At 44.2% G+C, this 13529-nt stretch overlaps 1 non-coding gene across 1 annotated transcript; it reads right to left on the minus strand.

The window, feature by feature from the left end:
• Nucleotides 1-1141: 1141 nt before the first annotated feature.
• Nucleotides 1142-1245, minus strand: LOC136168069 (U6 spliceosomal RNA). The gene has a single exon (XR_010663226.1). It is a non-coding gene; the product is annotated as a U6 spliceosomal RNA (small nuclear RNA).
• Nucleotides 1246-13529: the final 12284 nt, after the last annotated feature.

Genomic DNA, 13529 nt, shown 5'->3' on the forward strand with positions numbered 1-13529 from the left:
GCTGAGTATCTACCAGGCCCAGGTCTGACCAGCATCCAAATGCCTAGATTCTGTTACTGAACCCATTTTACAGAAAGGAAGTTGAGGTTTGGGCATGAGGGACTTGCCCAAGGTGCCCTCCTTTGTAAGATGTAGATTTAGGTCAGGAATCCTGGTCTGTGATTCTTCAAATGCTCTCGAACCTCTTCTCATGCCCCATCTGATTCTCACTGATTACTAGTGATTTTAGCCACCACTCAAGTTAATACAATCAGCTACAAACAGAGTGACTGCTATTTTCCGTTGTGGCTGTGTTAACCCCTTGTAGACCACTTGCAGCTTCTAAAACTCCACCTTAAAGAAGACTGTATTTCATTTCCTTGACTAGGCAGTAGAGGTGTGGCACTTGTCAGCTCTCCTGCCGGCTGGTGAATCTAGGTGCAATCTGGCATTCACATGCGTGCACTTTACATAGAAACGCATCTGCCCACACTGATATCAGAATCAAGAAAGCATATTTCCTTGCTTACATTTTCTGATGCAGATTTTTCTCTTTTTCAGTGTCCTTGGGCTTAAAGCTTTCATAAGGCACTGTAATCTTAAGTCACAATGACAATGTGTATTTCCTCTTCAGATGTGAGAAATGAGAAAAGCCATAGTCCTAGATTAATGCCATAGAGTTTAAAATGGAGTGTCTGTCCAAGTCTGAGATTTAGAGCAACATCTTTACCAATTCTCCAGTTTTCCCCTTGAAGAAAAATTTCCATTCTCTTAAGAGCGGCTTATCATGTCAGAAGAAAATTTCTTTAGCTGCATCTCTCCTTTTATTTTGTCTTAATGATGTAGCAAAAACTAAATGTACTAATAAAAAATACCTGGATGTCATAGAAGCAGCGCAAAAAGAGGACCAACGATCTAAGTTTTAAAAATTAAATTAAGACCTATGCTTTCTAGTTGTTTAGTTGCCAAATTGTGTGCTATTCCTTTGTTACTTCATGGACTATAGCCCACCAGGGTCCTCTCTCCTTGGGGTTTCGCAGGTAAGAATACTGGAGTGGGTTGCCATTTCCTTTTCCAGGGGATCTTCCTGACCCAGAGGACAAACCCCCATCTCCTGCATTGGCAGGCAGATTCTTTACCACTGAGCCACCAGGGAAACCCCCAAAATATGAAACGCTTCACGAATTTGTCTGTCATCTTTGCACAGGGGCCATGCTAATCTTCCCATATACCTTCTAGGCTGTGAGAAACAGGGCTGTCTCCCTGTTTATGGAGTGTCTATCATGTGCCAGGCCCAGGGCCAGGCCCTGAAAACAATACAGACTCCGTCCTAGCCTTCCTGGACTCACAGAGTCACGGGGGAGACAGACTTGAGATCACTAGTTGCTAATTAAATCATTCAGGGGGATGTGGAAACATAGCAGGAGAATCAAATCTAACCTGGGGCCTAGAAAGTTTCCTCAAGGAAGGAAGAACCCCAGCTGAGTTGAAAAGGAGAGAGTCAGGCAAGGAGCACTTGAAGCTTTGGAGAGCATGCGTGAGGACCAGAATTCAGGAGAGCCTGGTGGGATGGAAAAACCGAGAAGATTCCAGAATGACTGAAGGGGAAAGAGAAGGAAGAGAGTGGTGACAGGTGACGTTAGAGAGATTCTAACATATTACTGAACATGATTTTGCCAGGGAATCTACCCTCAGTGCTATAGACCACATAGAGAATAAGAACCATGAGAACAGGGACCAAGCTATACTTTTAAAAATATATATATTTATTATTTGGCTGCACCAAATAAATTTGCTGCACATGGGATCCTCTATCTTCATTTCTGTATGCAGATCTCCAGCTGTGGCATGTGGGATCTAGTTCCTTAACCAGGAATCGAACTCAGGTCTCTTGCATTGGGAGCACAGAGTCTTAGCCACTGGATCACCAGGAAAGTCCCTTGTTTGCCGAACTTGCTAGCCCAGGGCTAGCACATAGGAAGTTCTCATAAAACAGCATCTATTTCTACATTATTGTCTCAAATCCTCATGCGTAGTCATCTCCCTTTCTGTTTCCTTCCCTCTCTTCAAGCTAAATGTTGCTCTCGTTTCTCCCGTTTTCCTCTTCCCAATTTGAAGGTCATGGATTCTACCTTCTATATTCTTCCTTCTTCTTTCTTCTCATTTTGTTGTATAACATATTTAACAATTCCTTGCAGTGCCAAACAGAAGAGGGAAGTCATCCAGCTAGATTATAAAGGGGAAAAAATCCAGGATGCTCTTGCCTCTTAAACAAATATCCATTTACTCTTAGGACAGCTCAAATCTGGGTAGGGCTAGTGGACATTTGCACAATCAACTGGCAAGATAAGGAGTACTTTCTAGTCGGGACTTTAAGAGACGGATAATTTATACCCGAAGGGAATGTTCTAATTCATCATTAAGCTCCTCCTCCTTGATTTCCATGCCACGGCTTTATCTGGTGCATGGACACTGTTATGTGCCCCGAGTGCCAAATTGGTCCCTCTGGGACTGGAAAAGCATTTTGGAAACCATGTTCACCGCTGCCATACACACAGTTTTGATCTGTCAAAGCTCATCTCCCTACTGTGGCAGAAATCACCAATAACCTTGGCTTCTCAAAAAAAATTGGCAGAGTGTACTCTCCAGACACTCATGCATATGTTGCATTTTGTTTTGTTTTGTTTTCAAGTACTTTGGTTTCCAGGAGATCTTCTTGGAAACTTACTCAATAAGCAACTTACCCTGAAGTTGCATTTGAATTTGGTTATTTGAGTTCTTCAGCCTTCTGGACAGTCACCCTTGGTTTAAATGTCTGGCTGAGATGACTTACATTGTCTTCCCACTGTTGGTGACAGATCGAAAGTTTTCCTCAATAACTCAAGGACACACGTTCCTGAACCCTCTTGCTCTTTTGTTTTAAGGTTTTTTTTTATGTGGACCATTGTTAAAGTTTTTATTGAATTTGTTATAATATTGCTTCTGTTGTATGTTTTGGTTTTTTGGCCAGGAGGCACATGGGATCTTAGTTCCTCGACCAAGGATTGAACCCACACCCTCTGCATTGGAAGGCCAAGTATTAACCACCGGTCCACTATGGAACTCCCCTCTTTGGCTCTTGAATTCCTGTCCAGAGCTCATGCCCCCAGTTCATTCTGCTCAAATGCAAGCAAAGCCACCTCCCTTTCATTTCCCCAGTGTCACCAATCAAGGCTCTGTGTGTGACTGGCTGTATATTAATAAAATCTGGAGTCAACAGAAAGTATTTGCAGCATAGGGCAGTGGCTGAACCCTGGACATGGATATTTCCCCCAAACCCACCGACTGTCCCCTGGCCAAGACTGTCTCTTCCTGGCTGTAGTCTCTTTGGGCCCTTGGGCCACTGGCCCCTTTTCTCCAAGAGCTTTATTCTCTCTCTTTTTCTCCAGATGAATTCCACTATTACCCTGTCATTCAAAAAGCAATTAGAGACATGTTATCTTCTCAAATAGCAATTATTTCCCCCCTGTTGTACTTTTACTGGAGACCCTTCAAGAAGAGGAGTCTGCCTTTAAAAGTCAAAACCTACAAGTTCTGTTTCAAAATTCAACAGCTCCCTTAGACTTGAATCTTCCTGCACCTCTGTTTCTCTTGTATGCATGCTAAGTCTCTTCAGCCATGTCTGACTTTTTGCGATTGTATGGACTGTAGCCCTCCAGGCTCCTCTGTCCATGGGATTCTCCAGGCCACAATACTTGAGTGGATTGCCATTTCCTCCTCCAGGGGATCTTCCTGACCCAGGGATCGAACCTGTGTCTCCTGCATTGCAGGTGGGTTCTTTACCACTAGCGCCACCTGGGAAGCCCCTCCATCCCTTACACTTTGAGAATGCTATTTCTAATAGAGAGAAATGGCCCTAAAACTGCTATTTTATGAGAACTTTCTATGTTCTTAGCCATGTGCTTAACAAGTCTTAGTTGATTTCATCTTTATAATGGCCCTATATGATTGGCTCAGTCTATTTTATGGATGATAATCATAATAAAGCTAAGTTGTTTTTTTTTTTAACATATATTGTGCAAGTTTATCTCTCACAGTTCTGGGGACTAGAAAGTCCAAGATAAAGGCACCAGCAGATTTGGTGTTTAGTGAGGGCCCCCTCCTGGTTCATAGATGTCTTTTCATTGTATTCATGGAGCTAAGATGTATTGAGTGCCTGCTATGCCTCCAGTTCTGTGCTAAGCACTTTGCACAGATCACCTTGCTGAATCCTCACAGCTCTATGAAGTTGGGATCATTACCATCCCCATTTCACATCCCCATTTCACTGAGGCTCAGGGAGGAGAAATGATGGGTGTCAGCATCATCCAAACAAGAATGGAACCCAGGTCCCCAGACTCCAAAGCCTGTGGTTTTTTTTTACTACACCATAAGGCTTCAGTTTGACTGAGCCCTAAGAGTTGGAGAAAAATCCCTTTGAAGACCATGAGCAAAGAGTTTCCTGAAGCAGTGTTGAGCCAGTCCAGGGTGTACCTCAGAACAGGTCTTCAGTGATTAGTTGTCAAACGAATGAGGGAGACTGGTTCTGGATTCTCTCTGCGAAGACTCCTGGGAAAACACTGCTTGGTGAAGGGGGCTGGATCTTCTCTAAATTATCATTTGGCTTCCCCTGAGGTGGTTCAGGAGAGGGAGTGCCCATCGATTAAGAAGAAACCTCCATGCTGAGAGTGCAGCATTAAATTTTCATGGGAGAAAGGGGGGAAAAAGAGGAATTGTGGCTAGAAGAAACTAGGCTTTTTTCCAGCAAAGCTTATGCTCTAATCATCCTTGATTTCCTTGGAGCTTTGAAAGGCTGGTTGGCCTGTTGTGTGATGAGAGTCTGAGCTGCCACTGAGAGACGTGGGAACACCTAGTTCTCTCCAGACTGCGAACAGGACCTGCCTTTTCCCTCCTCCATCTCCACGTGTGCCAGGAAGCTAACATCCAAAGAGGTCAGAGGAGCACTGGCCTGGGACTGAAGGGAGAAGGAGGTAATTCTTCTGGAACGTGAGACTGAAGAAATGAGGTCTCTGACGTCTCTAATTCTAGGAGTGAGGCTCCTAGAGGGAGCACTGGATGATCTGCTCAGACCCATGTCCTGGAGAAAGGTGTCCTTGTCAGGAAGGTATATGGAAAGGGACAGGGGAGACCAACATGACCTTTGCCCCACGCTGTTGCCAAGGCTACACCTCCTTGCCCTTCAGATGGGCAAAAGAGAAGGAACAATGATAACACCCAGTACTGGAGAGAGAGTAGAACCCTGGGCTTTGGGGAGGATAAATACCGGAAGTCGGGCTAGTAAGGTGTGTCACAGATCTTCAGAAGCATGCATTTCTTTGGACCCAGCAGTTCCACTTCTAGGAATTTATCCAAAGGAAATAATTTTAAATGTGTAATATTTTCACTGTAAGGATGTTCATTTCACTCAGTGTTTTTATAATGGCCTAAAACTCTATTTGACCAAAATGTCCATCAACAGGAAATTAGTTCAATTAATTTTCGTTCATCTCTGCAACGAAATACTCAGCAGTCATTAAAACAATAATGTACAACTCTGTTGACAAGGAAAGATATGACCCAATGCTAAAGTGGATTAAATCAGGATAGTTCTGTGTGTGTTTTCCGTCGTGTATGTCTCTTGGTGACCCCCCATGGACTGTGGCCCACCAGGCTTCTCTGTCAATAGGATTTCCCAGGCAAGATTACTGGAGTGGCTTCCCCTTTCCTTCTCCAAGGGATCTTCCCCACTCAGGGAGTGAACCTGCGTCTCCTGCATTGCAGGCAGATCTTAACCACCGCACCACCTGGGAAGCTCCATGTGTGTTAGCAGTGATTATTCTTAATGGTAGGATTATGAGAGTTTGCTTCTTCTTTATATACGTGTTTATCCCATATAAGTTTTGTGAGAACAGAAAAATTATGATCAGGAAAAAAATCAATAATGATTTTTCTATTTCTTTAAAAAGACTACTTATCAAGAAACCTGAGGACAAAAACCAATCTAGGAAGTTCCCAAACAACCTAAAGGATAAAAATCAGTTGGCTGCTGAACATTCTGCTGAACATTGCTGCAATTCGAACTGAGTTCACATGTCTGCTCTGAAACAGGAAAGCCTCCTCTTTTCCGCTAGACCAGCCAGCCAGCATGAATTATGGGCAGGGGTCCGTGATTTCCCACCTTTCTGCCTGGAGGCCTGGCTCAAGGGTACAGTTCACCTATTTCTCAGTGTTACACCCTCCACAAAGCCATCCATCCTTTAAGGATTTACTGAGCACTCATCCCGTGCCAGGCGCTGAGCTGAGCATCTGGGACTCAGAGGACAGGAAGATACAGTCCCGTGACTAGAAGAGAAGCCTTTCTTCAGTGTGAGCGTTCCCCTCTGGCTCCTGCTACCATATGATCTACATCTCTTGGGGCAGCTTCCCTTCCCACCTTGTTTTACCCTTGTCTTCTGCTTCAGATCCTCTTTCAATCAGGCCATCTGTCCCTTGAGGGCTGCTTCTGAAACTCCCGCAGCACGTAGGAGAGTGAATGGCACATAGCAGAAGCTCAATAAATATTTATGGAATGAAAGACTGGACCAGAAAAGCATATTTCCTCTATTTAGATTTATGTGAGTCTGACGTCTGATACCCTGGGTCGGTTAGACTTCTTCTCAGTTTTAAATGACAAAAAAAATACAATCCAAATCATCTTAAGCAAAACGGGAGATTCATTGTCTATCACAGCATGAAGTTTCTAAGCATAGCTTTGGCTGGGTCCAAAGCTCAAAAGTCTTGGTCTTCCACTACTTTTTAGCCCCATCTTATCCTTGTTGGCTCCATGCTCAGACAAACTCTTCTCTTGTGAACCATGATGACTCCTAGCAGCTCCAGCCTCTCACAGATTCTAGTCTAAGGGGAAAAATGAAAGAGTACCTCTCTTTTGAAACCCAAGCAGAAATCTCCAGATTGGATGATGGGACTTGATTGGTTGACTTGGGTCATGTCTTCATCCTGCATCAGTCCTTGAGCTGGGGGATACTGTGTCCTCATTGACAGGCCTGGGTCACACGTCTGTGCCTGCAGCCACTCATGAACCTTAGAAATGGGGCGGGGGTGGCTCTCTCCCCTAAACACAACGTGCTATTACCAGAATAAGGGAGGGTGAATTGGGGGAATAAAAAAATCATGATCATTAAGCTTCCCCTCCTAGCAGAAAGCACATCTTGCCTGTTTCTTGAGCCCAAGTCAAGTCATTCCCTTTTTAGCACAAACATCTTTGTTTTCTCCCCCTGCTTAAGCAGTAGAAATACATCAAGTCCATATAACGGAGACAGAATTGTTTCAAACCGAACCTCCTCACTTCAGCCAGGGGTTGCCCATGGTTCTAGGTTGGCATCTCCCAGGGTCATTCTCCATCAACCCCAGCAGCATGTGGGGTCACCTTGGTTGAGGAGAGCTTTCTTTTTTATTATTATTTTTTTTAAATCAAACTTGTTTTTTAATTATACAAAATTTTAAAGCTTTTTACTTTGAAATTATTTAGGTTTCCATAAATATCACAAGAATGGCCCAGGGAGTTCCTGAATACGCTCACCCAGCTCGCCCTGTTAAAGGGAAAACGTTACTTGCTCAGTCGTGTCCAACTCTTTGCCACCCCATGGACTGTAACCACCAGGCTCCTCTGTCCATGGGATTCTCCAGGCAAGAATACTGGACTGGGTTACCATGTCCTCCTCCTGAAGATCTTCTCAACCCAGGAATCAAACCTGGGTCTCCCACACTGCAAGCAGATTCTTCACCATCTGAGCCACCCAGGATATATATATATATATATGAAATGATATAACTGCTCCTCAGCTTTTCCTTATCATTCATGACCTTCAGAGGAGGCTTTTAAAAGCAGATGTCTGTGTGCCCCTGCCCCAGTTCTAATTCAAGTGGACTGGGAGGGGGGTCTCGATGTCATCCAAGCACCATCTCCACTGTGAACTGGAGCGCAGCTGAGGAGAGACGTCCTCGGTTTTATATTCAGACAGCACCGAGACTAGGACCCTGCCCTGCTGCCTGTGACCCACGTCGTAAGTGGACAAGCTAACTCATCTCTCTGAGCCTCACCTTCCTTTTCTATGGAATGGAAACAGTTTTAAAAAAAAGTTTTCAACCAAGTAAATTTTAAAGGTTTCATTGTCTATATTGAATGATTCATGACTCAGTCACCATCTCATGTAACAAGTAGAGAGACTCAGAGGTGTTGTACAAAATGAAAAGCCTTTATAGGCAGAAGGAGGAAAACAGTGGATTGTTTCCAGGCTTGGGAAACCTACCTATGGAGGACAGAAGGGGCTATGTGGCAGATTACCTTATTGGTGCTGACCAGAGAAGTCTAGACTGAAGCGGGGAGGATGTTAGGTTAGTTTAGGTTAGAATGCAGTCAGGTATTAAGTCTTAGTCTGCTGTTATGGCGCTTAGCACAAGTGACTTCATTTTAGGCCTGTTGTTTCCTTTTCAAAGCAGAATGATAACCCCTAGTTTGCAGGGATGCAGTAAAGATTAAATAAGATAAGGCAGACAAAATTCTGGCACTAATAGGTGCTTAAAAATTCTTAGATTGTAGGCTCCGAACAAGATTGCCAGGGGGTATTTATTACTCATCAGTGCAGAAGCAAACCTTACTCAGTTCCCAAATAATGGGTTTTTCAGATGCCAGTCACTCATTCTTTGCCTCACCAAGGAAGATCAGTTTGTCAGGATGCTTAATTTAAGAAATCCCTCTTAATAGTATCATAATGTGAAAGGATTTTTTTTTTAAAGTGAGTGTGTGTCATGCTCAGATAGCATGAAGTACAAAAGAGACATGCATATGCAAATTACCCTTACAAAAGAGGTACTCCAAAGACACTTTCTGAATAATGGCGAGAATGTTGGCTACCCAAGCACCAAAATCTGTCTCGGAAACATCCAACATTTATTTTATATATTGTTGACATTACATGAAAGGAAAGGTCACAGGTGAAATGTAAAGAGTTTTTTTGTTTTTTTTTTTTGTTTTTTTTTTTTAGTATTTGAGACTGTGTTGGATGAACAGCCTCCCTCCAGGAAAGGAATATCTAGGAGGGCTTAAATGTCACTAACAGTCTCAAAATTATTGCAGTGGATTTGCAGCAAAAGGGTTATAAAGGGTCTTTTTCATTAAAAATGTTCTTTGATTTTCAGTTGTAGCTTTGGCGGCGTTATTGGCAAGAGAGCCATGGTGGGGGAAGGTGTCTTAGAAGATGAAGGGGGGACAATGCTGGGGAGGCATTTGTGGCAGATTGTACATGAAAGAATTTTCTGCTCAAAGAGAAAGTGCCGACCAGCCGATTGAGTGCACGTGTAGTCATTTCGTTAATTTCTATACCGACAGGAGATTGAGAAGAATGCTTTACAGCACTCTCCCCTACAAGAAAACCAGCTTAAAAACACTCTTGGACACCACCTCAGACTTGCAGACTGCACCTGTTTACTCATCCCAGGCCGCAGGGCGTGAGGCAGGTCTAAGGCCCTGAGCATAAGCCATCCTCACAGTTCCTCAACTATAGGGCGTGTAAAAGATGGAAGACCCCTCACATAGGATCCTTTATGTAAAAGCATCCAGTCCAGTGCTGGGCATAACTGAGGTCCCAGATCAATACTGCAGAGAGGGGTCTGAATCTGAAGGAAATATCATGTTACTTTATTTTCCTAATGAAATTAAATCTTACTCCACATTCCCACTCACCAGGATGAATCTTTCCCCCAGCACTCTCCTCCCACCAGTGCTATTTGATGGTGCAGACCATCTTGGTTCTGGAACATTCAAGGTGGGCCTCTGGCCTTCGTTCTCTGTGGTCACTGCTGCTACTCAGGGTCAGGCCAGTATGGTCCGTGGAGACAGAGGCTCTCCCCCTCCTCCGTCCAGGCTGAGGATCCTATCACAGTGCCTGGGGCAGCGGAGGAGAGCACCAGTCTTCCAGGACCACCATGTGGCCATTCCTCTCTGCAAATCTGTCATTGCCACTACATCCCCCAGGGTGTCAGGGGCAAGCTTCCCACTGACACATTCCTCTGCTGTAACTTGCAATGGAAAGCTCTTTACCTGGTCAGCCTTTCATTCCACATTTAATCCAGGTCTCCTAACTTTCCCGCCAAACCTCTCATCCCTGCCAAACCCAAAGATGCCAGAGAGCCCTTTGTCTTCCTATGTCCTGCATCCTTGCCTTCAGGTAACCAGAGTCAGGACAAGCAAGCAGCACCGCTGGAACCTGTCTGCCGACCACCTTCCAGGAACTGATGACCCTGGAATTTAGCCAGCCTGCAGAAGAGGCTCAGACTCAGCCCTGAGTTCTGAGGTTCCTGCTGGGGCTAGTTAGTTGCAGGGCTTCTCTTCCCTAGAGACCACCTTAAATATTGAGAGGATGGCAGACATGGGAGCAGAAGAGCAGGCTCCATGCAGGATCTCAGACCATAGGCTTTGCACTAATGGGGGCGGGATTCACATTTACAGAGCACAACCACATGCCAAGCATGGGGTTGAGCCCTCATCCTCACAAACACCTCGTGATGTCAGTGCTATTTTTACCCCATTTTGATGTAAAATGAGGTAAAATTATTCTTTACCTAGAGAAGAAGGAGTTTTATGAATATTTCACATCCTTTTCCCAATCCAGTAAAACTCTGCTTATGTAGCATTATTTTTTTCACCTTAAAAAAGAAATAGGTATTATAAACACATAATCTTAAAAAATGGAACCAATAAAAAAGATCTTTGTGTAAAATGTCCCTCTCCCATCCCTGGCCCAAGCCCCAATATTAACTGAGTACTTTCAAGATGTCTGGCCCGCTGCTAAACTTTTTTTGTTTTTTTAATATTTATTTATTTTGGCTGTGCTGGGTCTCGGTTTCAACACGTGATATCTTTAGTTGTGGCATGCAAACTCTTAGTTGTGGTGTGTGGAATCTAGTTCCCTGACCAGGGACTAAATCCAGGCCACCTGCTTTGGGAGCTTGGAGTCTTAGCCACTGGACTACCAGGAGTGCCCCTAAGCTTTTTACATTCTCCATTTAATCTTCAAAACAACTCTAAGTGGCAAGTGGTATCATTCATATCTCCATTTAAGGTGATGACATGGAGGCTATGATGGTAAGGACAGACCAGGACACCAAACCTAACTGTTGGTCTCCAAAGCCCACCCCCTCGACCTTGTCTGCACGCCTGGCCCCTCCCACTTGAGCCAGGACTTTTCCGCTGCAGATTCTGTTGCAAAAGTTACCCCTAAGCCTCAAAGTCACTTGGCTTCCATGGGTTTATTTCAGGTATGAAAGCAGGTGGTTTCCCAGTGCACCAAAAAGGTACCACCACTCCAGGCTCTTTACTACAAGCTACGTCTGTGCCCTTCCTCACTCAACAGCATTCCCAGGCTTTCCTGTCCACTGCTCTGGGGAAGATTTTGGTCTGTAGTGATAACCGGGGTCTTGTTTTAAAGCTTGCTCCCACTTTGCTACCTCTACCCACTCTGACAGCCCAGGTGTGGATTTGGGAGATTGGAAGAGGCCAGTTGATTAATAGTCTCCGGGATATCATAACTAATGCCATCCCATCTCTCTGGGTAGAGGGGCCAGCAGGTGGAACGCCTTACATCCCTCCAGTTCACAGTTGGCGGAGTAGAGATGGGGTTTCAGCATTGTCTTCTTGGTAGGGGTGAGAGGAAGTGTGGAATCATTTCCCCACAAAGCCCAGATCATCCGTATGCCATCTGCCTTTAACAGCAAGCGCCCAAGCACCGAAGACTTCTGTAGTGTGCTTAGACAGTGCCTCAGGCGAGCGAGGAGAGGGAGAGAGAGAAAGAAAAGGAGCATCTTGGCTGCTCCATATTAATTAAATTGTAAAGAGTCAAATAGGAATGCAGTAATGATAATAGGCCTGTGGGTGAATCAAGTGTATCTGCCTCTTAGGAACAGGCTGGGAAACTTTCCTGGGAGGAAATTGTATTAATAAATGGGTGACAAATACAGAATAGCTTCCAGCCTGCGGGCCATGCTGACTTGCTGGTGGAACTGAGTGTGACTCATGTGTTTGCCAATAATGCTCCTTGGGGAAGGCCGCCTTCTCCCAGTGCCTAAGGGCAGTGGGGTGCTGGCAAATGTTTCCCAGCCAACTCTTGGAGGGGGGAAGCCTTTATTTGTAACATCTGCTGATTTCTGAGTTATAAATATTCCCACCATGCCTGATTTCAAGCTACCAACATGAAGTCACTGAACACAAAGTTGGAAAGATCTGTGCATACCAGTGTATAACTCAAATAGATGCAGATAATCTCAAAAGCATGGCTATGGGTAAAATGTATAAGATAACTAGAAAGTGATGAGATTCAAATATTTATTATCTTTGTTTTTAATATAACATTTAATTGCAAGTAGTTATAATTTGATGTTTAATAATTGCTTAATAACTGCTTAATAACTAAATGCTTTATAAGTAAAACTTAATAAATAAATGCTTAATAACTGCCTCATGTCGTTTAGTCACTAAATCGTGTCCAACTCTTTTGTGATCCCATTGACTGCAGCCTTCCAGGCTCCTCTGTCCATGGGACTTCCCAGACAAGAATACCAGAATGGGTTGCCATTTCCTCCTCCAGGAGATCTTCCCACTCAAGGATTCGAACCCACATCTCCTGCATTGGAAAGCAGTTTCTTTACCACTACACCACCAGGGAAGCCCAATTGCCTTATAGAATTCCCCAAAATCTAACAAATCAGCTCTGACAAGACAATATGAGCCAGCCCAGCACCCCACTAACAGGTCAGGAAAAGCAATTGTATTTGAGCTGCAGCTATTTCCAAGAAGAGTAGACATGAATTATCCTAGAGACGGGGGTTTAGCATAAAGAAGTCCTCAAGTGGGACTTCCCTTGTAGTCCACTTTGAGTAGTTAAGACTCCACGTTTCCAGTACAGGGGCCATGGGTTCAATCCCTGGTGGGGGAACTGAGGTCCAGCATAGCATGGCCAAAAAAAAAAAAAAAAAGTCCTTAACAAATGGTTTTTGGAACAGCAGTGGATCAATGCAAAGCCTGAGGCAAAGACTACTTCAACTTACAAAGACCGGAAGAGTTAGTTCTGACTTTCCAGGAGTCTCTCTGCCAGAGTAGAAATGATATGATCATGTGAAAGACAGATCTCATTCATTTGAACTTTTTCCCATGTGCCACCATTTCAGAGATGGAAACAGTGATGCCCAGAGGGTCTAGAGATTTCCCCACAAATCACATAGTAAATGGTAGAGCCAAGTAGAAGTCCAGATTCTTTAAGTCTTACTATTTTCTATCTCATCAGCTGTATGGTCAGGCCACCCAAGGTGGGTATTCTCTTGCTTACTGTACATCCCCTGCTTACTGTACATGCCTGCTTCACCTACACCTCCTCACCTGATTGACCTTGCTACATACTTGCCCTGACCCCCACTAACAGGTGGGCTGGTGATTGTTCTCTTTTAAATTTTTATTTATTTATTTATGTTTGGCTGCACTG

Source organism: Muntiacus reevesi, chromosome 4 (genome assembly GCF_963930625.1).
Source record: "Muntiacus reevesi chromosome 4, mMunRee1.1, whole genome shotgun sequence".
NCBI lineage: Eukaryota > Metazoa > Chordata > Mammalia > Artiodactyla > Cervidae > Muntiacus > Muntiacus reevesi.